This window comes from Lepidochelys kempii, chromosome 3, assembly GCF_965140265.1.
Source record: "Lepidochelys kempii isolate rLepKem1 chromosome 3, rLepKem1.hap2, whole genome shotgun sequence".
In the NCBI taxonomy this organism is placed as follows: domain Eukaryota; kingdom Metazoa; phylum Chordata; order Testudines; family Cheloniidae; genus Lepidochelys; species Lepidochelys kempii.
Window position 1 is genome coordinate 164,915,587 of NC_133258.1, and position 25,232 is coordinate 164,940,818.

General features: G+C 41.4%; 1 pseudogene; it reads right to left on the reverse strand.

Annotated features, from left to right (window-relative positions):
* Positions 1 to 20,079: 20,079 nt before the first annotated feature.
* On the reverse strand, positions 20,080 to 22,106 carry LOC140908827 (E3 SUMO-protein ligase KIAA1586-like; annotated as a pseudogene).
* Between the last annotated feature and the right edge of the window lie 3,126 nt (positions 22,107 to 25,232).

Here is a 25,232-nt window from a genome sequence, read left to right on the forward strand (position 1 = left end):
AACTTAACTAATTATCACTTTGCTAAACTTCCTATTTGATAATTCTCACAAATAATGTGGTGGTCTCACCCCAATTCTCAGGTCATTTTTAATAGCAGAGCGATGTCTCGTATTACTAGGATGACTTTTTAAACAAAAATATGGTAGTCTTTTTTACTAATATACTATGAGAAATCTTTAATAATTACTGTAAAACTAAACTGCACGTCTGTCAAAATAAATGAAGTGATACCACAGCTTGGATTATTTAACCGTATTTATTCACTTAAGGCCAGATTTTCAAAGGTATTTAGGTGCCTAAAGAGGCATAGGTGCCTCGTGGAATTTTACGAAGAGTCTGATTCTGTGAGTTGCTGAGTATATCCCTTGAGTTGCTGAGTCCCCTCAACTCCTGTTTAGTTAATTTCAGTTGGAGTTTACACTGATAATTCACAATGGGGCTGCTAGTCATTAGTGCCAGTCATTCTTTTAACACATTATAGTTATTATTATTTATTTGTGTTACTGCAGCTCCTAGGTGCCCCAGTCAAACCAGAACCCTATTGTACAGGGCGCTTTGCAAACACAGAACAAACAGACAGTCCTTGCCCCAAAGATCTTATAGTGTGTAAGAGCCATTCACGACTGTTTGGTCCCATCCTGCCATGCTGCACATGGAATGAATTTTAATTGAAATCATCAGAACTTCTGTGCTAAATGACTAGAGGATGAGGCTCTATATCAGAGGTTCTCAAACTGTGGTACACAAGTTCCATTCAGGTGGCCCGCGGATAGTTCCCTCTAAAATGCGCGCCTAGGCGGCCGCACACAAGAGAATGAAGGGCCAACTCACCTAATTAGTGGAGCCACACAAGCGTGGCTCCACTAATTAGGTGCCTGACCCAGGAGAAGATGCACATGTAAGGTGAGGTGGTGACCTTGAGGGGAATAGGAGATAGGTGGGAGGGGGCAGTGGGGTGAGAAGAGGGGGTGGAGGGAATTTGGGACATGCAGGGCTATGGGGGGGCCAAAGAGGCGACTTTCCCCAGCTCCAGGGCTGCGGCTGCCGGGGACACATGGCCCTCCTTCCCAGCCCCAGCTCAGGGGCTGCCACGGCTGGGGGGAGAGGGAGAGACACCCCTCCTTCCCAGCTTCAACTTGCAGGCTGCCACGGCGGGGGAGAGGGGCACATACATCGCATTAGAAAGGTAAGACTACCGATAATAAAATATGAGTTGTGTGCTTTTGTTTGTAGAACAAAAAAGTTTATTATTAAGGTTTTTTTTATATAGCACATTTATCCAAAGCGCTTTACAAGAGTTAGCTAACGGTACAAACAACATGTGGAAAGATCATTAAGTGGTCCGCTGAGACCCTCAGCAATTTTCAAGCAGACTGAGAACCACAGCTCTATATCATGATTTCCCCCACAGTATCTGTTTAGACAAGTCCAATTGGATAAAACAGAGATTGTAAATGATATTTATTCTGCTTCAGTTTCACCCCCATCTCTTGACCACGTAACTTTAGATTAACTATAAATTGTTTTTAATTTTTTTCCTAGTAATTTAGATATCAGCAACTCTCCTTAAAACTTCCCAGTTGTGCATTAGATAATTAGCTAATGTGGTGTTAGCAATTTGCAGCATTCCCAGTACAGTAGTTACTAAAAGGAACACTTGGGGAATATTGCTAATGCTAAGGTAATATTACTTAGGTATTTAAGGCAGTTGAAGTGTTTTCAAGACAGCTACTGAAGTAATTGTTAATAATCGATTGTACAAAAATATACTGATGTATTATTAGGATGACATCCTCTTTATTGTATCCGTGATATTTAGGCAAAAGACCAATATGCCTGTATGCACTGTTTCATAATTAATTATAACAAAAAGTTTGCAAAGAATATAAAACCTCATTCTTCAGGATTTAAGTCAATCTAGAGAGAATGAGGATGAGATCTAACATGGGGGGGGGAGGGCAGATTATCCTACATCTCTACCTACTTCAGGTTTCTTACACCTTCCTCTGAATTACCGGCCATTGTTGGAGACAGGATACTAGACTAGATAGATCCCAGGGTCGGATACAATATGGAAATTCGCATATGTTCCTATTGTTTCATTGTCAGCATATGTCACCAAAGGGAGGGGGGCCAAAACTTCATAGTGTTTAAAGTTATAAAGTCCAATTCTCCTTGATTCTCCAATTCTCCAAATTGTGCCTGTTGCTTGCTCTGGTGGACTGCTCTGGCATAGAGATGCTCTGGCCATGTCCCCCCAACCCCTAAGCTCGGGCCTGTATGAGTGGATAGCTAGAGTTGCTATGTTGGCTTTGCGCTGCCCAGAGATTCCCCTACTCATGAGAATTCTTAGCCAGCCAAATTCACTGGCTTTATGTTCCCGTTTCTCTGGCAGAACAGATCCTGTAGGTCTACATGGTAGCAGACATTGCTTTTACTTTGTGATACCTTAAGTCAATTATCCATCACCAGTATCAAGTAGAAAAAAGCCATTAGTACAGAGCACTATAGCACCCAGTGTTACAGTGGAGAAGGATCGTGATTAATGTACTGTAGTAAGCTTCCTGGCAGCCTGACCAAGTGCAAAGCATGCCATTGAAGCATCATCAATTTAAAAAAAAAAAAAGCTGCTGTCGTCTTCTTCTCCCCTGCAACCATGTATCTGTTATTTCTTTCTGTGCTTCTGTTGCTTCCAGAAGAGCCTATATGACTTTCTCCTTGCTAACTGCTGTGAACCAACGGGTTTCAAATGTGAACTGCAGTCTCTGGATAGGAAGCTATGTTCGACTGTCACCTTTAATGTACTACACCAACACATCAATTTGATTTACAGTCCCCTGGTTTCAACATAGAAAAGTAGCAATAATGCTATAATAATAATAATAAATAATAGATCATTCTATTTTTTATATTCTATGAAAATACATTTTGTAGTTCAGGACCCTTATTGAACACCGCTCCAAAGAGCTATAGATTGTATCTCAGCATTAATCAGAAACAGAGAAGTTTGATAACTCCTTACCGAATAAAACCGAACTCATCTTAAAAATGGATTACTTGTGCCATTTCACTTTTTTCTTTTTGATCTCATTGACATTGTCATTCTAATATTGTGACAGGTGTGGTATAAGAAGGAGAAGTGTATACCTTACCATACCAGTGCTGAAATAGGAGGAAATAAGTGGAGAGAGTAAAGATCTATGTAAAGTCACAGAAAATGGTAGAGAACAGTAATGAGTAATCCTCATATTAAGCATCCTTTCTCCACATCCTTCAAACTTTTTGGATTTTATTTCCTTTTTAATCTTCTACTTTGGTGTTTTCTAGTAAAAATCATTAAGTTCAACAAGAACATTTATACTATCACAATGGTATCTAGGCATCAGATGAAATGTATCAGTAAAGGATATGGATATCTGCTATTGCATTTAGCTGCTGCTAAGTGGATTTTTGACCTTTATTTAATGGGAATGACCCCCAGTTTCAGCCGCTGATGTAGTTGCATCAAAACCAGCCCAAGCTACACCGATAGAACTTATACTGGTTGCAAACAGGGGTAAACTGCACCAAAGGCAAACCACATCTTTGCCCTTTCTACAGCAAGGGATTGCACTGGTGCAACTATGCTGATGTCTGAAACTGGTGCTAAATCCGTAGGAGACAAGACTAATTCCCAGTGTAAGTTATACCCACACGAAACTCCCTTTTACTGGCAGAGCAGAGCAAAGAGTTCTCAGAAGTTGGTGGGCTATCTTACTGTGGCACTCTGTACCTTGGGGGAACACCCAGCACCTCCATGTTCATCTTTATAAAATGATTGTGTGATATCCAATGCAAAGTTTGTCATGTTGGGTGTCTTCAGAAGGCTGATGATGCACTGAGCATGGTTGTTATAGTGATGTTTTAGTAATTGTTATAGTGATGTTATAGGTTATAATTTCATGTATATAGTTATGAGGCTGAAAATGTATCCTCGTGTCTTAAAGAAAGCCCAGACAAAAACTTTCCAGAAGCAGAGGGGCAATTGGAAGATTGGGCCAAAAGGGCCAAAAGGAATCTGATGAGGTTCAATAAGGATAAGTGCAGGGTCCTGCACTTAGGACGGAAGAACCCAATGCACAGCTACAGACTAGGGACCGAATGGCTAGGCAGCAGTTCTGCAGAAAAGGACCTAGGGGTGACAGTGGACGAGAAGCTGGATATGAGTCAGCAGTGTGCCCTTGTTGCCAAGAAGGCCAATGGCATTTTGGGATGTATAAGTAGGGGCATAGCGAGCAGATCGAGGGACGTGATCGTTCCCCTCTATTCGACATTGGTGAGGCCTCATCTGGAGTACTGTGTCCAGTTTTGGGCCCCACACTTCAAGAAGGATGTGGATAAATTGGAGAGAGTCCAGCGAAGGGCAAGAAAAATGATTAGGGGACTGGAACACATGAGTTATGAGGAGAGGCTGAGGGAGCTGGGATTGTTTAGCCTGCAGAAGAGAAGAATGAGGGGGGATTTGATAGCTGCTTTCAACTACCTGAAAGGGGGTTCCAAAGAGGATGGCTCTAGACTGTTCTCAATGGTAGCAGATGACAGAACGAGGAGTAATGGTCTCAAGTTGCAGTGGGGGAGGTTTAGATTGGATATTAGGAAAAACTTTTTCACTAAGAGGGTGGTGAAACACTGGAATGCGTTACCTAGGGAGGTGGTAGAATCTCCTTCCTTAGAGGTTTTTAAGGTCAGGCTTGACAAAGCCCTGGCTGGGATGATTTAACTGGGAATTGGTCCTGCTTTGAGCAGGGGGTTGGACTAGATGACCTTCTGGGGTCCCTTCCAACCCTGATATTCTATGATTCTATGATTCTAATTCACACCTCATCAGGGCGTGGATGGGACAAACCCAGCCCAGCCTCACAGGAACAAAGGGCGGTGGCCTAGGCAACAACAAAAGAATCTGTTAGATTCTCGAGGGAGTCACCCCTCTTTCTTTGGTCAGTTTGGAACTGTGATGAGGTAATGCTCACCTGACTCTGAAGGGGTGGGGTGGGGGCAAAGCCAAGAGGGAGGAAAGGACATGATGATCATTGTGCCAGAGAAAGAGTGACTCTGCACTTTAGTGAAAGAGATGACAAAACATATTTCATATTTCCATGCACCAGTCACCCTGGTATCTACATCCTTTCTCCCACCCTCTGCCAGTCTTGGCTGTTTACATTGTAAGGTCTTCAGGGCAGGGAGTGTCTCTCACTAGGCAGTGCCTAGCACAATGAGGCCCTGATCTCACTTCTGATTTCTAGGTGCTACTACAGTACAGTCAATCAATAAATAATCTAGGTACAAGTAAGTACTGAAACATCACAGGGACCATGCAAAGGATGTCAGGAGAAAACTTTTAGGCAATAGAAATGGGGATGACTCTTAGCAGTCCAAATACTGTCTTTAAGGAACCTAAAATAATAAGAACTTCAGTTAATGTGCAGGCAGCAGGTTCCTGGCCATCAGAAGTGATAGCATTTGCCTATTTATTCTTTGCTCTTACTTGCCCAGGAGGGGGCCATATTCTTTGTTAATGAATGCAGTCTGAAGTGTTGTGCCTGCAAAATGCCTTACCTTAAAGTGTCTCTGACTTAACTGAAACAGGTGCTTGACTGTGCTTCCTGCCAAAGCCCACCAAGATGCAATGGCTGGGCTGCATGCTTGAGAAGCTGTTTGGCTGCTCTACCTGGCAATTAGCTCATTTGTCCTGCCACCACATGCAGGTTAAACACTGATGAGCAGGCTCCGCAGTGTGTATAAGTTATCTCATTTGGATACTGCATAAGGGATTGCAAGTTTTAGTGAGCCATGATCCATATGCTACAGAAAGGCATGTTAGAGCATTATCCTGTTGCAGAGGGGGTGAGTAACTGCAACTTGAGAAACAGGAGCTAGCTAATTAGCTGAATAAGGCTAGTGCAATTGGGTAGTTTTAATTAGTATTTAAGATGCTTGAAAATGCTGTTAGAAAATTATGAGACTAGTACTGGTTGTAAGAAATGCCAGTAATGAATGCAGATGCACAGAGCAGTATGGATGATGTACACAGCTCTAGACTGAGTCAAAATGTAGAATTAATACTGCTAGGTCTTAAAAAAGAAAGACATTTCTAAATATCCTGCCAGCTAAATCTATTAGAGGCTACCATTCCAGGTGCTATTAATGAAAAGTGACGAAGAATGGTCAGAAGCTGCCTGTGAAGTTAAATTTGCCCCTTACTTTCATGTGTTCCTTATTGTATTTGTCTTCTGTTCTTATTTTTCAGTTTTTATGGGGATAGATCCATGCACAACTCTCCTTGATATCAAAGGAAGTTGATAAAAGCTATGCTTTTTCCCTCTTTCATCTCTCTCTTGCTGTTTCTCACCTTTTCTCTGTAGTTACAATTATAGTGGTGGCCACCTGGTGCCAAAAAGCCCATTCAGAGTGAGGTTACTCTTGCTCCACTGAGTAGTCCCACAGCTGTCTAGCCCACTGCTAAAAAGTGGGCATTCCTAGCCAGGGAGGGGCATAGTCTGGGTAGTTTGGGTATGGGCTGATTGAGAACTTCCTGGAGGCTCTCTCTACTAGGGAGGTGCCTATGGGTCGCTGACTGCTGTTTAAAGTGGGGGGTGAATTGAGTCTGGAGTGGTGAACTTGGTCTTTACAAGACCTGGTAGTTAGATACTAGGAAGTGCATCCAGCTGGGACTCTGTATAGTACAGACAGAGTGAGCTCTATATAAAGGGCAATAAAGAGCTGTTTGGGATCTTCTGGTTTATGTGATGTGAGCTGCCTCTGATACCAAACCAGGAACGCTACATCCTGTAGGTATTCTCACAGTAGCCCAGAGCTATTACAGTCTATTGGGAAACTATCCTGAGTTTTAAGAAGCTGAAAAGTGTTAACCAAAGTGTTTTAAAATGTGTTTTTGTGGTGGAGTATGTGCAGGAAGAACTGGTACTGTGTGCACCATTAATAGTACGTCTCAAATATTGTATTTCTGTATTGCTGGGGAAGAAGATCCACACCCACTTGAATCCAACCTTGCATGGTTAATAGAAAACATCTGAAAAATCCCATGCTGTATCTGTTTAAATGTGTGTTATCAAACTCACTTCTCTTTCAAACTTTGCACATTCCTAGTACTGGGAACACCATGTGGCTACTTTGAAACCACACCATAATATGCCTCCCTAAATTTGTAAAACAAACAAACCCCTACATTAGAAGTAGAAGTGTGTGATACAAGACAGCATAACTGTAATGAATAATGTGACAGGGGACAAGGCTTCATAAGGAATTGCCTTTGTCACTATCTCTTTTGCAGAAGGGGTCAGATCCTGCCAGGGACAAAGCACTCTAAATTACCATTGAAATTCATGGGAGTTGAAGGTGCTCAGCATCTTGCTGGAGGTGCTCAGCAACATGCAAATTCAGGCCCTTTATCCTTGGAGAATGATCCTCTCCTACAGCAATAACTGCTCCTTTTCTTTTAGATGGTCTTTAATCTCTTCTATTGTGTTTCATTCTAAATATTCAGGGAGAGTCTGTCTCCTCTTTTTTGTGAATGACACTATCAATGTCTTGTTGTTTTTGTGCATTATTATGAGGTGGAACCTAGCAAAGTGCATCCTGAGTTCTGTAATATTTACTTAGCGCTTCTAATGTTTACTTTCACCTTCTTATAGTTGCTGTGTCTTATAGTCACTAGAAAGAATTTCCTGGGTAGGGCATTTCCTTTTGTCTACCTGCTTTAAGAGTATCTGATTTTTCTTCTATTTAATTTACAGTCTGTCTCCCATTAAAATGCTATATTTTGCATCAGTGCCTGGTTCTTTCAGCAACAAAGTGTTGCATCTTTATTTCACAAATTATTTTTGTTATACTCCAGAAAAATTAAAGCAGATGCTTGGGACAGATGCAAGCAGTTGCTGGAGACATCATACAGGGGATAGTGAGACAGTACAGTTAATATGAAACTGAAAAGAATACAGAGAAACTGGATAGAGATTATACAGACAACAAATACACCATTAAATAAAAATGATAGTGCACTGTCACCCCCTGCCTCATGGCAGCAGAATCAGGCCTGGTAGGTTGATTTTCTGATGGATCAGAAATCAAAGATGGGGAGTCTGTATATATTCTTAGTACAATTTGTTCATTTACTCTGTATACCCCAGTTCTTGAACAGAGGTGCTCATAATAGGCATGCAGGTAAAGCCCTCTTTCAGAAGTCTCAATCCAAAACCCAACAATGTTGAGTTCCCAGGTAGTAACGTCTACTCTGATAACTGACTGTAGTCAGAGAGATTAAGGCAGAGAGCAAACTCTTGCTGCTTGCCATAGCTTCCCCAAAGAAAATACTTCACAAAACCAAACTGACAGTATAGCATTCTGTCAAAGACTGTATGCTGCTCACTAAGAAAAAGAACTCGTAACGCTATGTGTGACTGCCATCTGGTGACTTCCACCATTAAATTTTTGTGGGAAAGGTGCCAAAATACATCTGGTGTATGTGAAGCCAAAGGGATGTTAGCATGCGGTAAACTGCATTGTTGAATTGGGGCCTTATTGCACTTGTACCATTTTCTACAGCAGGAGGGTACAAAGGTGTAGGTGATTTCCAGTATCAGTGTTTCAGTATCAGACAATTTGCTACTGCAAATTTGCAATTTGTTATTCTTCTGCATCATTAAAGGCCTGATCCTGCTCAAGCATCCTGCTCAGTTTTTACCTCAGGGGAGTCTCCTATTGACTTCTTCACTTGGAGATTTATCACGGAACAAGGATGTCAGGATAAAATGGGGCACAAATAAGTAATCCCCGCGTTTTTTTAACAATTTATCACAAATTCATTTGCGAATCAAAGTTCTTTTAAATAAAGTGACCTTAACTCTATCCTCTTTTCTACTGCTCGTTCACAATAAATAATAACGATAATAATAATTAATATTGTTGAAACAAGCCTAGATTTCTCCAGAGATAATTTACTAATGTTGCCTCAGAAGGAATAAAAAGATGAATGTGATTAACAGTAATATTTTAAATTCTGTCAACATGCAGTGCAGGGTATCACAAATGTTAAATTAATGAAACAGACAGTTCCTCTTTAAATGTTAAGTCAGTTTATTAAAGGATGATCTAATTATTATAATGGCTTTCAATACTAAATGAATAAAAGTGCTTGAGAAATAAATCTTTTTTTAATCTTTTTTTTTAAAAACATTCTGGACTAGCATTGTGGAGTTGAGCGAGGAGCTTCCTTTTGTACTTATCCTGCTGTGATTATAGGGCATGTTCTTGTAAAATGAGACACTGGCCTTTAGTTCAGGGCTTTTATTTACTTACATAAGGATTAGAAATAGTAACAGAGGGGAGCACAATCCTCAGTCTTAGCTCCCATTGATTTCAAAGGAAGATTAGCCTATGCAAGACTCCGTTGGAGGTGGCAGGATTTGGTCCAAATAATTATATTATCCAGAACCTTCACAGCCTCCATAGTTCAGCCTCCATAGTTTCAGTGCTCTAGACACTGATGTAGTCTCTTAACTGCATCCCTTTACAATTAGGAGTGGTGGCCAAGATTGTCAATGATGACTAGTGATTGTGGGAGCTTCCATTTTTTTAGTGTCCAAATTGTGAATACCAATAAAGGGGTCTGAATTTCTGAAAGTGCAGCGCACCTACCCTCTCAAAATCAGGCACCCTTTGAAGGGGTCTCCAGCAGCCAAACTCACTAGCCACTTTTGAAAATCTTGACCTTAGCTTTTAGTTATGTAAGCACTAGTTAGGTCAGTGGGGTTGCACAGGTATATCTGGAGCAAAATATTGTCCTGGAGTGCACAGACAAGAACCAAAACAAGGGCTCTTTTGTCAGCATGTGGGTGCAGCAAGACACATTCCATCTGTTACGCACTAAAGGAGAATCTCTGGGCTCCTAGGATCTGCAAATTAAAGTTATGCCTCCAAATTGAAGGAAGAGTTTTGTTGCTTTTTCTGGTTCTGATGGCAGAGTCACTATGTCCATAGAGGTTGCTGAGTTGCCCCTTCTCACTGTGGCTCATAAAAGTAATTCCAAAGAGAATTTTTTCTAAACTGATTTAAATGAAACTGGTTCAACTTCTTCCTGTAGACAAGTCCTTTGGAACCTAAATCCAATGAGAATTAGGCTCCTACGTGCCTGAGGGCTTGTCCATGTGACAAAGTGCACAGGGTGTGAATTTAAATCCATTTAATTAAATTGGTGCAAAAGTCTGTGTGGGTGCTCTTATTTTAGTATAAGAATGGCTTATTGTGGTTTAGCTTGAATTGATTAGGAACAAGTTTAAGCTAAATCAAAATAAACTGCTCATACTGAAATGAGGGTGTCTAGGGAGTCTTTTGCACTGGTTTAACTATGTCAGTTTAAAAGCCAGTTTAACTTATGTTGATGCAAATTGCTCATGAAAACAAATGCTAAGTAACTTTTCAAAATGGGACTTAGGCACCTAAATCATGTAAGCAGTTTGGAAAATGTACCGCATTTCCTCCTTTGAAATAAATTTCAGCAGTCAGCATTGTAATAGACCTTCATAATGTCAATGCAATTCAGTTTTCCTTGTCAGCTTCTGTACTTACTCCCTCACTTCTGAAGCTACATAGGGCTCATTTCAGGGTTTTGTTTTAGGTCTGACTTCTGTGCTGCAGGCCCATTTTTTCCCCCCATATCTTTAGAAAAGTAATTCGTGCTGTGTTCTTTTCACTGCTCATGCTAGCCATGAGTCATATTACATAGCAGCATGCTGGTTTGCCTTTTCGTTAGCACAAAGGTTTACGTGCTCCACAGTGGATGCCTCACATGATTGTATATTATGTGACATTGTGCAAATGTCAACATAGTACATTGTTCTTGCATTGAGGAGATTCTCGGGAAGATGCTGCTGTAACAGGGAGTTTTCTCCTGAGGTGATTTTGCCAAAGTCTTTGCTAACGGGTAATGAAAATGGGGAGGAGGGGAAATATTGGGGAGATTTTTCAAAGAGGCAGTTAGATGCCTGAGTCCTATTTAAAGGCAACAGGAGTAGGGCATGTCTCCCTGTACTATTAACAGAGGACCAGATTCTCCTCTCCCCCATCCTAGTTTTTTACCTCTGCAGGACAGCCTTGTTCATGTAGGAACCATGATGGCCAGGAGTTCCCCAAACCAAGGCTATCCTGGAACACCTGTATGGGGATGGCACAGTGGGGAGGGATAAACAATATATATCGTTGAAGGCTGCTTGCACTTGTGCCAGCTTCTTCTGGGAGCTGGGAGAAGGGGTGAATCTGTGGTGAATCTGGCTGTCCTGCTCCTCCAAATCTCAACAGCTGGAACTGTGCAGAGTCCCCACAAAAGAGCTTTCATGGGGTACCCCTCCACCATGACTCTCATACTGAAATCTGCATGAGCAAACTTCATTCCACCTAGCTACATGTAAGAGGAGGGGCTGAATAAATTATGTGCTGTGTTTGTAATTGGAAGGAGCACTCTTCCTCATTAAAGGCCTGTTCCGAAACCAACTGAAGTCAGTGGAAAGACTTCCACTGATTCCAGTGGGGTTTGGATCAGGCTCTAAGATGGTAGATTATTAGTATAATAATGCTATCCATTGTTACAGAGCTCTTGATGTTCACAAACACTTATAGATTAGGCCTCTCTGAGAGAGATGTAAATATTATTGAACCCATTTTACAGTGGAAAACAGGCTCAAAGATGTTCAGTGACCTACTCAAAGTCACACAGGAGCAACTCCTCGTCTGACTCACACTCTTTACAACTTCAGTGGAGTAGGTGGGGTTCCTGGATTTTAAGTTATAGCAGCTTGTGGCTCACAATGAGTGCGCTGGGATAAGAACCCAGGAGTCCTGGTCCTCTGCTCCCTGCCTAGGTAATACGTGAGCACTCTGACCACTAGGCAACATTCCTCCCTCGTCATCTCTTGGCTCTGGGACAGCTGAATATTTCCTGTTTTAATAAACAGCTAACCAGTATTTTTCCTTCTTTTCTAGGATCCCAGTTAGCCATGGTCCCCAAGTACTCCATGATGGGGTCCTTTCAGAGGACCCATGAGTATCAAAAGTAGCCGTAAGTACTAAAATGAATACTTGAATGAATACTGCAAGCTCTATCTTTCAGGTGATAATATAAATATTTGTGGGACTTACATTCATTTTGTGGAAATGGCATTATTTAATAGAAAAAGTTTAGTGGTTAAAGAAATAAAACAGACAGTTGTCTATACCATGATTGACTGCCCCCGCTAATGATTATATTGAGCAAGTAAGATTTTGCAAGCAATCCAGCTCAGGATCTTTGCCTGGAGCAACTTTAGAGGAACAAATTGAAAATTTGCTCTGTAACTGAAATTTCCCTTTTAAGTGCATTCCCCCTGTGACGGGTTGGATCACAGAAATCCCCTTGGGGTTGCCAACTGATGTGCCAAGACTACTTCTGCCCCTGCTTTCCCTGCCAGCTTGGGACTCCAGAACCCTGCCTGGTTGTGCCAGACACGCATGCCGGCCACAAACACAGACCTAGGTCTGAACCATATCCCACAACTGCAAGCTTAACTGAAAGCAGCTTAAGAAGTGTTCCTGTCTCTAACACTCAGATGCCCAACTCCCAATGGGTTCCAAACCCCGAATGAATCTGTTTTACCCTGCATAAAGCTTATGCAGGGTAAACTCAGAAATTGTTCGCCCTCTAAAGCACTGATAGAGAGATATGCAGAGCTGTCATCCTACCCCCTCCCCCCCCCTGGTATTAATACATACTCTGGGTTAATTGATAAGTAAAAAGTCATTTTATTAAATACAAAAAGTAGGATTTAAGTGGTTCCAAGTAGTAACAGACAGAACAAAGTGAATTACCAATCAAAATAAAATAAAACACGCAAGCCTATGCCTACTACAGTAAGAAGACTGAATACAGATTAAAACCTCACCCTCAGAGGTGTTCCAGTAAGTTTCCTTTTACAGACTAGTCTCCTTTGAGTCTGGGTCCAGCAATCACTCACACCCCCTGTGGTTACTCTCCTTTGTTCCAGTTTCTTTCAGGTATCCTTTGGGGGTGGAGAGGCTCTCTCTTGAGCCAGCTGAAGACCAAATGGAGGGATCTCCCAGGAGTTTAAATAGACTTTCTCTTGTGGGTGGACACCCCTCCCTCCCCCTGTGTAGAAGCCCAGCTACAAGATGGAGTTTTGGAGTCACATGGGCAAGTCACATGTCCATGCATGACTCAGAACTTACAGGTAGCGGCCATGGTTCACATGCTACCTTGAACGTTCTCAAGTAGACTTCTTATGGGGATTGGAGCCTTCCAAGATCCATTGTCTGTTAAGTGTTTCTTGATTGGGCACTTAACTTGCAAATTCCCTTCTAAAGAAGCTGGGCCAAATGCCTTACAAAGGCTACTTAAAATCAAACCAGTACACAACCAATATTCATAACTTTGAATACAAAAATGATACATGCATACAAATAGGATGAATAGATTCGGTAGATCATAACCTTTACAGAGATATGTTACATGGCATATGTAGCATAAAACATATTCCAGTTATGTCATATATACATTCATAAGCATATTTCCATAAAGCCTTATGGGGGGCAACATCCTACAGGACATCCAACATCCCCCAACCCCTGCCGCACCTTACCCACAAGCTCAGTATGGGTTTAGTCCTGCAGTCCTTTCATGAAGGCAGGCAAGAAACCTCCACCAGTCTTAGTGCCTCCTGTTCAGGAGCCAGACACAGTCAGAGCCATGTACCCTCTTAGTACAGGGACTGCTGCCTGGTAGTGCCCGTAAGGTGCTAGCCTCCTCCAAAAAGAACACAGGGGGCAGAGAGCAGGCCATTCCCCCACAACAGGTTCCCCCACACCAGCTACCAAAGTTGGCCACCTGCACAGGAGAACGTATGCTGCATTCCCTGAAGGGGACTGCAGCAGGGACATTGCTTTTTCATACCTGGACAATCAGGCTGCACTATGGTGGGGAGCTGTCTCAGGCCCAGTGCCTGCCAGAGCTCCTCTTGCAGGGTTATCCCTGAAAATCGCAACAGAAATAATCGCTCTATAAGAGGGTAGCTGGGGATAATTAACAATTAAATCAAAAACCCAAAATAAGAGGATGTACCAATGTGTATCCTAGCCATCACTGTGGCCTCTCTGCTGATAGGTCATTATTATTATTGTTATATGTACACCTAGTAGCACCTAGGAGCCCTAGTGATGGACCAGGACCTTATTTTGCTAAGCGCTGTACAAAACACAGACCAAAGTGACGGACTCTGCCCCCAAGAGCTTATGATATAAGTATACGACAAGAGACAACAGGTGAGTACAGATAGATGGGGGAGCGTAAGACACTATGAGACAATGTAGGATGATAGGCAGTGATCTCCACACATAGCCCCTAACCATAGCCCCTTCTCCCATCTTGCATAAATTTATGCACACACTTCTGGGGAGGGACTCTGTGTGTGTGTGTGTGTGGATTGCATCTGGCACATGGTGCGTGCTACCACAGTCTAAACAACAGCAATAAAAAAAAATAATGCCCTCAGTCCTTCCTTACGCAAATCTCTCATCCCAAGGAGCCAGTATTGAGAGTATTTCCAAGGGGACTTCGCTTTTTTTCCCTTCTGTCACAAGGAGGATTATGAAATCTAGAATCATACAAACGAAGAGACTTTGAGAAGTCATCAAGTCCAGCTCCATGCACTGAGGTAGGACCATGTAAACCTATATGATCCCTTAACAGGTGTTAGTCCGTGTTCTTAAAATCCTGCAATGATGGGGATTCTGCACCTTCCCTTGAAAGCCAATTCCAGAGCTTAACTAGAGTTAGAGAGTTTTTCCGAATATCTAACCTAAATTTCCCTTGCAACAGTTTAAGCCCACTACTTCTTGTCATAACTTCAGTGAATATGGAGAACAATTGATCACAATTGTCTTTATAACAACCCTTAACATATTTGAAGACTGTTATGAGATCCCCCCTCATTCTTCTTTTCTTAAGCCTAAACATACTCGTGCTGGTTTTTAACCTTTCCTCATGGGTCAAGTTTTCTAAACTTTTTATCATTTTTTGTTGTGTACTCTCCTTTAGACTCTCCAATTTGTCCACATCTGTCCTAAAGTGTAGTGCCCAGAACTGGACACAGTACTCCAGTTGAGGCCTCACTAGTACCATGTAGAGCAGGACAATTACCTCCAGTGTCTAACGTACAACACTTCTGTTAATACACCCCAGAATGATATTAGCCTTTTTTGCAACTGCATCCTATTGTTGACTCATTCAGTTTATGAACGACTGTAACCCCCAAATCCTTTTCAACAGTACTACCTCCTAGCCAGTTTTTTCCCATTTTGTAGTTATGCATTTGAGTTTTCCTTCCTAAAGTTAGTACTTTGCACTTTATTGAATTTCATCTGGTGGAATTAAGACCAATTCTTTAATTTGTCAAGGTCATTTTGAATTCTAATCCAATCCTCCAAAGTGCTTGCATCCCCTCCTACCTTGGTGTCATCAACAAATTTTATAAGCATACTTTCCACTCTACAATTCAAGTCATTAATGAAAATTTTGAATAGTACTGGACCCAGGACTGACCCCTGTGGGACCCCACTAAATACATCTTTCCAGTAACAGTGAACCATTGGTAACTATTCTTTGAAAGTATGGTCTTTCAACCACTTGTGCACCCACCTAATAGTAAATTTGTCTAGACTGCATTTCCATAGTTTGCTTATAAGAATGTCATGTGGAACTGTGTCAAAAACCTTACTAAAAATCAAGATATATCATATCTAATGCTTCCACTAGGCCAGTAACCCTGTCAAAGAAGGAAATTCGTTTGACTTGGCATGATTTGCTCTGGAAAATTCCATGATGGCTAATCCTTATAATCCTATTATAAGTATAAGTGCTTACAAACTAATTGTTTAATTATTTGTTCCATTATCTTTCCAGGTATCAAAGTTAGGCTGACTGGTCTGTAATTCCCCAAATCCTCTTTGTTCCCCTTTTTAAAGACAGGTACTAAATTTGCCCTTCTCTAGCTCTCTGGGTCTTCATCTATCTTCCAAAAGGTAATGGTTCTGAGGTTGCTTCAGCTACTTCCTTAATTATATTCGAGGATAAATTTCATCAGGCCATGCTGACGTAAAACACATCTAACTTATCTAAATATTCTTTTACTTGTTCCTTCCCTCTTTCAGCATGCGCTTCTTCCCCCTTATTGTTACTATTAATTGTGTTGAGTATCTGGTTACCATTAACTTTTTTAGTGAAGCAAAATAGGTATTAAATACCTCAGCCTTCTTGATGACATCAATTAGCTCTCTTTTTAGTTGTAACTCATTTTGTGCCTTAGCCCTTCTCATTTTGTCCCTACCTATACTTTTGTGCTCCTCCTTAGCAATTCATCCATGTTTCTACTTTTTGTAGGATTCCTTTTTGATTTTCAGGTCATTAAAGAGCTCCTGATGGAGCCATATTGGCCTCTTATTAGTCTTCCTATCTTTCCTTTGCATCAGAATAGTTTGCAGTTGTGCCTTTAGTATTGTCTCCTTGAGAAACTGCCAGTACTCTTCAACTCCTTTTTCCCTTAGATTTTCTTCCCATATGATCTTTTCTACCAGTTCCCAAGTTTGTTAAAGTCTGCTTTTTTTGAAGTCCATTTTGTTTATTCTGCTGCTCTCTTGCCTTTCTTTCCTGAGAATCATGACATCTATAATTTCACCGAACTTGCCTTACACCTGCGGATTTCCTACCAGTTCCTCCCTGTTGGACATAATCAATCCTAAAATTGTTGTTCCACTGGTTACTTCCTTCACTTTCTGAAATAAAAAGTTGTCCCCAGTATATTCCGGGAACTTATTGTAAATTTTGTGTTTTGACATATTACTTTCCTAGAAGATGTTTGGGTAGTTAAAGCCCCTGATTACTATCAAGACTTGTGTTTTGGATATTTTTATTATTTGTTCTAGAAATGCCTCATCCTCTTCCTGATTTGGTGATCTATAGAAGACCGCTACCATGATGTCACCCCTATTTTTCTATCCCTTTTATCTTTACACAGAGACTTAACTGGTCTGCCTCTTATCTCCTTCTGGACCTTAGAACAAATGTATATATTGTTGATATATAATGCAACAGGTCCTCCCTGCCTGTCCTTCATGAGCAACCTATATCCCTCAATACTGATTATAATTCCAGATTTATCCCATCAAGCCTCTGTGATTCCAATTAAGTTCTAATTTAGGTTATGGACTAATACTTCCAGTTCATTCCCCATAGTCCTTACATTCCTGAATAGATACCTAAGATGTGGAGCAGATTCCCCCACTGGTTTCCCTTTTGTTGCTTGTAAGACGCTATTATAATTTTCCACGTCCCCAACAACATCTAGCCTTCTCATAAGGTTGCCTTTTTATGCTTACCTATGGGCTTTTGTAACCTGCCCTCATTGAGCCTAGTTTAAAGCCCTCTTCATTAGGTAGGCGAGTTAGTGTGCAAAGCTGTTCTTCCCCCTTCTTGGTCAAGTGGACCCCCCTCTCTTCCCAGCAGACCTTCTTCCCACAACAGCATCCCATGGTTGAAGAATCCAAAGCCCTCCCATCAACACCATCTGGGCAGCCAAGTGTTCATCTCCAGTATACACATGTCCCTGCCTGGGCCCTTACCCTCAGCCGGGAGGATGGATGAAAACACAACCTGCCCCCAAGACCCCTTCACCCTTGCTCTCAGAGCCCTGCAGTCACAGCTGCTCTGCGCGGGGCATACTGGGTAGTATCATTAGTGTCCATGTAGATGAGCAGCATGGAGTAGCGGTCATAGGGAAGGATGAATTGCTTTGTGACGTCTCAAACATAAGCTCCAGGCATGCAGCACACCTCCTGGGTCATCATGTCCGGTTGGGAGATGGATGCCTCCCCCACCCCAGAAAGGAGTCCCCAGCCACCACCAGCCTACACCTCCTCCTCTTGAGTGCAGTGGCTGTGAGCCTCCCAGCTTTGGAGGCAGATGGCTCCTCCTCAGCCATTGGGGTCTGCTCCTCACCTTCTGTTGCCAGTACAGCATATCAGTTCTTGACCTCCGTGGACAAGGAACCTTGGAGGTGAGGGAAGTGGAGCACTGTCCATTGGCCAAGGTGGCCAGCAGCCAATCTCCTCCTTATAGAGCAGCTGGTTCTCCTTCCCCCTCTGGTGCTTCTGTAGTCATCTATAGTCATCTAACATCCTGTCTCAGATGTTTTCATGTGCGTCCTGTCGATGAATTCCTTGTACTCCTGGATGCAACATAGAGAAGCTGCCTCCTCCTGCGGCTTTTACCTACTTCCTGAGGGACTCCACTAACAGACACCTCTCACACCAGATGGTTTCCCCCGCCTAACTTTTGCCGTCAGCGACATGCAGGCCGCATTCCCAGCGAGTCAAAACTAGGGCCTGAGTGGAAGCCTGTCTGATGGGAGGTCCACAATTGCAGGCAGAGGAAGAGCAGGCAGTGAGGTTGGCGGTATGCCATTTTTTTCCCATTGTGGCTTCTTCCTTGTAGAATACCTACCTTCCTGCCTTCCTCCACTGGCAAACTTTCTTAGTCTCTCAGCTGCCTTCATCTTACCAGCCACTGAGAGCCTGTGTGCTTTTTAAAGTGTGGGCCGCACACACAGCTAGAATGGGTGACTCATTCCCTCTCACTGAGCTGCTTCCAATCACTGGCCTAGTCAATCAAAAACTGCACTGCTCTCACTTCAAAGAACCCTACTAGAGCTCTTCAAAAAGCCATGCTAAAAAGGAAGGTGTTAACTCACCTAACTGTGTATCTTGAAGCTCGGACAAGGTAGGTGAGGTAATATCTTTTATTGGACTGACTTCTGTGGGTGAGAGAGACAAACTTTTGAGCCACACAGAGCTCTTCTTCAGGGCTTGAAGCTAATGTTTGTGGTATTATTTGATAGATGTGTTCCAGCTACACCAGAGGATGTTTTCCTTAGACTAAATTGAGCTGGAAACTACTTGTAAAATGACATAATTGTTCTAAAGACGCAAAAGTGACTTTTCAATTATTTCCTCTTAGTCTCTCCCTTGGGAGAGTTGTTGGTGGCTTATCTAGTTTAACAAGAGAAAACACAGCTCATTATATGCCACAGGTACTATAATGTTTCTCATTCTTGGCAAATAAGCTTTGACATTAATTCTTTTTTAAATAGAAGCAACAGCTTTCACTGTGGCCCTTGAAGCAGGGGAAGTGTCTCCTCGGGCAACACATTGGGAGTTAGGTTGAGGAAAGGGGAAGTAGTTCAGTTTCTGCATGGTGACAAATCAGCTAATTTTACTGGGGATTTTTTATTATGTTTTAAATCGTAAAACATTTTATTAAGTTGAAAAAAGAAATGAGTTAAAAGATATTAGAGGTGTCTGTAGTAGCTAGCCCCTTATTAAGCCTACATTGAGATTTGCACGTAGGATCCGGCAAAACACTTAAACATGTGTCAGAGTAGCAGCCATGTTAGCCATGTTTTGTTATCTGCAAAAAGAAAAGGAGTACTTGTGGCACCTTAGAGACTAACAAATAAATTTGCCACAAGTACTCCTTTTCTTTAAATGTGTGTAACTTTAAGCACCTGTAGTCAGTGATGAGCTGCCAAAATCTCAACAAGCGGTTCCCTATAAAAAGTTCTGATTTAAGGGATGTGCCACAGTATGTATTTTTTGTACCTTTTTCCATAAGAAGTGGCAATGCATTGAGTCATTTGGGAGTCATACTTAACAATAAAAAACATTTTAACATGTTTATTACAATAGAAACAAAGTATTGCTTTCTTAAATGAATTTAAAATACATTTGAAAAGAAGAAAATATAAAGAAGAGATGTATGAGTAAGCAAACGATAATAATATTTAAGAATGAAATGTCTGTTCTTGTATTTTAAAATATTACGTGTGAACTACTTAGGTTATTAAAAATAAAAAGTGTAATATATTCATGTTGAAGTATACAATGCAACAAGCAATATTTTAAAGAATATTTAAGTACATTATTTATTACTAATTAGGTAGTAATTTCCAAATGGCTTCTTGATCTTCTCCATAATCTTTGGTGTTGGATTCACGAACTCTGGTATCTAATGCAGATTGATGACTTCTCATCCATGCTTTAACATATGGTATTGGGTTCCAGGAACTTAGTGGTTTTCCCAACAAATTGATGGTCATAAAGCTTGAGATATGTGTAATTGTTAAATTCACCCTTTTATCACTACAAATAATATTCATCAACGAAAAAGCTCTTTCTGCTTCTGCAGAACTAATTACAATTGTGTTAATAATTTGCTTTGCTTTCCTTATTGTTTCCAGATCAGGAAGATGTTTTGGTTGAATGTTATTCTCTACATAGTCACGAAAATCATTTAAATTGACTACAAATTTTATGAATTTGTTTAATTCATGCACTTTTTCTTCTCCTGATTTCCAGGGTAACCTGACTTCTTCAATATTCCATGAAGTGGGATTCATAACATTGAATAATTCAACTATTTTAAGTGTATTACTAAAATGACCTAAATTATCTTCTTTATATTTAATGTGATTTTCGTTTAATAATCTTGCCTTCATTTTTTCAATAATACACTCTATTACTTTGTCTCGTGGCAGTGATTTAAACCTTACATTATATTCAAACTCTATGCATTTAAAAGCACCACTTTCTATCATTTCATTAATTTTATTTTCATGTATACCAAAACTATCTTTTAATTGTATGAAAAAATCAATCGTTCATTTGATTAGCTTATCTGCCTTTGTTAAACTCAATTGTCTCGCTTGCAGTGCATTTGATAATAATGCAAGTTCATCCAAAATGTCAATCATTAATGCCAAGTCTTTTAAAAATTCTTTGTTTTTCGATCTTTTTTCCATGCCTGAAAATTTCTTATTTTTGGAAAAATAAAAATAAAGAGCTGGATAAGCTCTCCAGACCTCTTTGACAGCTCTAAGGCTACAAGAAGCCCATCGTGGACCAAAAACACGGCCTGTTTTGATTATTTCAATATATAGTTCTTCAGAAACTTGTTTAAGTTCAAACTGACTTTTATTTGACTGATGAAAAATTGCATAAATCTTGTCCAAAAAATCTTGAAATGGCTTATTTCATTAATATCATTTATAGTATCATCTAAAGCCAGTTTTAGCCAATGATTCAAACAATGCCAAATTGTTATGTTTGGAAAATCTTGAATGAGTCTTGTAGCAACTCCAGATTTATGTCCAAGCATGGTGCTCATGCTATCAGAACAAAATCCTATTAAATTTTTCCTTAAATATTCTGTATTTCTCAAAGTATTGTAAATATTTTCTGCTTTTGTTGATTCTAATTCCACTAAATTGAGAAAAATTGTTGGTGAAGAATCTTGTAATTCACATTTTATAAGAATTACAAGCACAGTTTTACTTGAAATTGTAGAAGCTTCATCAATAATAATAATACAACTCTTTGAATTGTTTTCAGTGATTTTACTAAAAATTTGTTTTCTTATTAACTCAGCAATATACTCTACGATTCTGATGGCTGAAAATTGAGAATTTAGGCTGTTCCCTAAATCAGTTTCATTCTTAATTTGTAGCTCTACTTCATCCTCCATGTCTGACATTGGTCGGTTTCTTTTTACTAAGCTGTAAACTATGTTAAAAATTTTGCTGGTTATTGCAATATTTTTTTCAGTAACTTTATCAATCACTGTAGTGAGAGGTTCTTTTTTAGATTCATTTAAAATATTTATAACTCTCACATGAGAGCTTGATTTGAAATGTTCCTTCATTTTTTTTTTCTTAATGAAGCTTGCTGAACTTTTTTATCAGTTCCAGATGCTTTAATAGTACACTTCTGCCATTCCGAAGAAATGTGTAAAGATTTTCCTCCAAGGACCCCCAAATGTGACATATTTGCACAGTGGGAACAGCCAAGTTTTTTTGCCTTCAATTATCAAGCCATTATATTTCTTTAAAAAATATTGTGCCTGCTCGGCAGTCCAACAGTCGGGTACTACATTTTCACAATCATGTAAATCCTCTTCCATTGCGGACACATTTTCAGATGATTCAACATTAAAATATTTTCATCACCAAAATTATTGTCATTGGCGTTTGCAATATTTAAATATTTTCACTACTAGAACTACTGACTAATGATTTTGTCATTTTAGTGGAAAACCAGTCACTAATGCTTTTCTGGCGTTTCATTATGAAGGGTAAATAATATTGAATAGAAAACTTTAATCTTCGAATAACAGTCCAGTTAGTATTACACACCGAAATATCACACGCAATTTACTAGAAACAAACAGACCGACTGTGACTCACTGGACGTGTTGAATTGTATAGAAAACAGTTGAGCAAGTGCACGAATGAGGCAAGTGCAACCCCTGTTAATAAAATAATAAACGAGACGTTTGTCTTGCGTCAGGACGAACTTGGATGCGACCGAGTCTCAGCCTGCAACGACATTACATGCGCACGCGCATAGCAACATAAATCTTGAACTATCTGTTGTAGAAACGGCTCTTTAACTGCTAGAATTCTGTGTTCCTTTACATTTGAAGTTTATTTTGTATACTGTATTACAAGTCTTCATTAATTTAAGGTTTCCCGTGCCAGTTATAAATTTTACATTTACCTGAGCCCCCCATGGAACCCCAGGATGACAGTGGGCTAAGCGAGGCCAATGGCTGGGCCCCTGTCTGGCAAGGGGCCGGCGGCCAGGACCCCAGTCTGGCGGCGGGCTGAGCAGGGCAGCAAGGGGCCAGCAGCCGGGACCCCAGCTGGCAAGGAACCCCAGGTTCTGTCTGCCACCCCGCTCAGCCTGCTGCTGGACTGGAGTTCTGGCCACTGGCCCCTTGCCAGCTGGGGTCCCAGCCCTTGGCCCCACTCAGCCCGCTGCCTGGCTGGGGTTCTGACCGGGGTGGTGGACAGAACCCTAGACCGGCAGTGGCTCACCCGCCGCCGCTCTGGGGTTCCAGCCTGGATGAACGGAACTGAGCGGAGCTGGTGGCTGGGACTCCGGCTGGCAGGAGCCGGCGGCCAGAACCCCAGACTTTGTCCGCCACCCCACTCAGCCCACCGCTGGACTGGAGTTCTGGCCGCTGACCCCTTGCCAGCTGGGGTCCCAGCCAGGCAGTGGGCTGAGAGGGACCAATGGCTGGGACCCCAGCTGGCAAGGGGCCAGCGGCCAGAACTCCAGTCCGGTGGCGGGCTGAGCGGGGTGGTGGACAGAACCTCAGACTGGCAGTGGCTCACCTGCCGCTGGTCTGGGGTTCCGGCCGCCGGCCCCTGCCAGCCGGCATCCCAGCTGCCGGCCCCTCTCAGTTCCGTTCACCCAGGCAGGCAGCAGGCTGAGAGGGGCCAATGGCTGGGACCCCAGCTGGCAAGGGGCCAGCAGCCAGAACCCCAGACAGTCAGCGGGTTGAGCGGGGTGGCAGACAGAACCCCAGACCGGCAGCAGCTCACCCGCCACCGCTCTGGAGTTCCGTCTGCCGGCTCCTGCCAGCCGGGATTCCAGCCGTGGGTCCCGCTCAGTTCCGTTCACCCAGGCAGGCAGCGGGCTGAGTGGGGCCAGAGGACCCCGGCTGGCAGCAGCGTGCCAGTAAAAATGGGCTTGTGTGCCGCCCTTGGCAGGCATGCCGCAGGTTGCCGACCCCTACCCTATTATTTTCTACACCATTTTATAAGATTAAGATTATTCGTTTTAAGATAATTTTATAACATTTGTTTTCCTAACAATTTTTAGCATCTGGTTGTAAAACTGCTTCAAAATTTAGCAACCAGTTCCTGGGAACCGGTGCAAACTGGCTCCAGCTCACCACTGCCTGTAGTCTTATTGCTTACTGTAAAGGCAAAAGGAATTTTCAGACCCATGTTTGAATAGAGGTCCAATTTCTGAATTAACTTCCATTATCTGTATGAAGTTTGCATATGAATTATTTTAAACATGGCTTAGTCCAATCTCTTTTAAAAACTTGAGATTCAGAATTTTCTCCCTAGCAATGTAGATTTAGCTAAAGGAAATCTAGAAAGCCTCCTGCCTCTGTTAAATCCAACTGTGATGCTGGATACGATTTTCTTTGGATGCAAGTACAGAATGTTTCTTATCTAAAAAGGATGCATCTTATTATTATATATTGGGGAAAACTATCTAGGAAACGTAGAACCAGGAATGAGCTGTTAAAAACAGTGATAAATGTCGCAACACTGATTCTTTTGCTCTCTCATTTTGAGATGTCTCTTAAGTAATTTACTGTAGTTTAACATATCTTATTGCACAATGACTAATTTACCCAGCCTTCATAGATTGAACTGTGGTAGATTTCTTCTGCACATCATGTCTGAAGAAAATCTCATGTCTGAAGATATATTCTCCATCATAAATCTGGAAGTAGCAATACAAAAGTTTGATTCACAATGACTGGGATAAAACACGTCTCTTCCATGTGGCTGATAAACCAAAATGATTTGAAAAGCATGTAAGAGGTGACTTTGTTCTTCACTGTGCTTTTAACTGAAAACACTTTGCCACTACCCTTAGCTTCTCTGCTAGAATTCTACTTTTCTGCTGTTTACAAAAGACACTAGCAAGTCAACTTTTTTTTTATCATACTTTATAATAAGGGTACTGGAATTATACTGTCATTACAGTGCGGTTACCCTGTACATGTGACCCCCATTAGTATGGTGTCTGAGCACCTCACCATCTTTAATGTATTTACCCTCACAAAACCCCTCTGAGGTACGGAAGTATTACTATGTCCATTTTACAGGTGGGGAACTGAGGCACAGAGAGGCTAAATAACTTGCCCAAGGCCACACAGGAAGTTCAGGGAATTGAACCCATAAACACTTTTTATTATTTCTTATGTAAGAGCAGAGTGCCCACAGTTTGTTTTACTGCAAAATTATAGTAATTTTTCTGATCCAAGAAAGAGTCCTATTTTATGAAAGACAAGAAATGAAAGTAGTATAGTCTTTAGCTTCTCGAGTTCAGGGCCGTAATTCATTTTGGGAAGGATGTTACTCATGCAAATGGATTTTCCAGCCAATTTTCCCCATCTAATGGTTTTATTATTACACTGTTCTTCTGTCACACTCCATTGTTTTTTCTGCGTGTATTAAAACCAGCCTGTCACTGCAGGTCAGCAATGGATTTTGGTGTT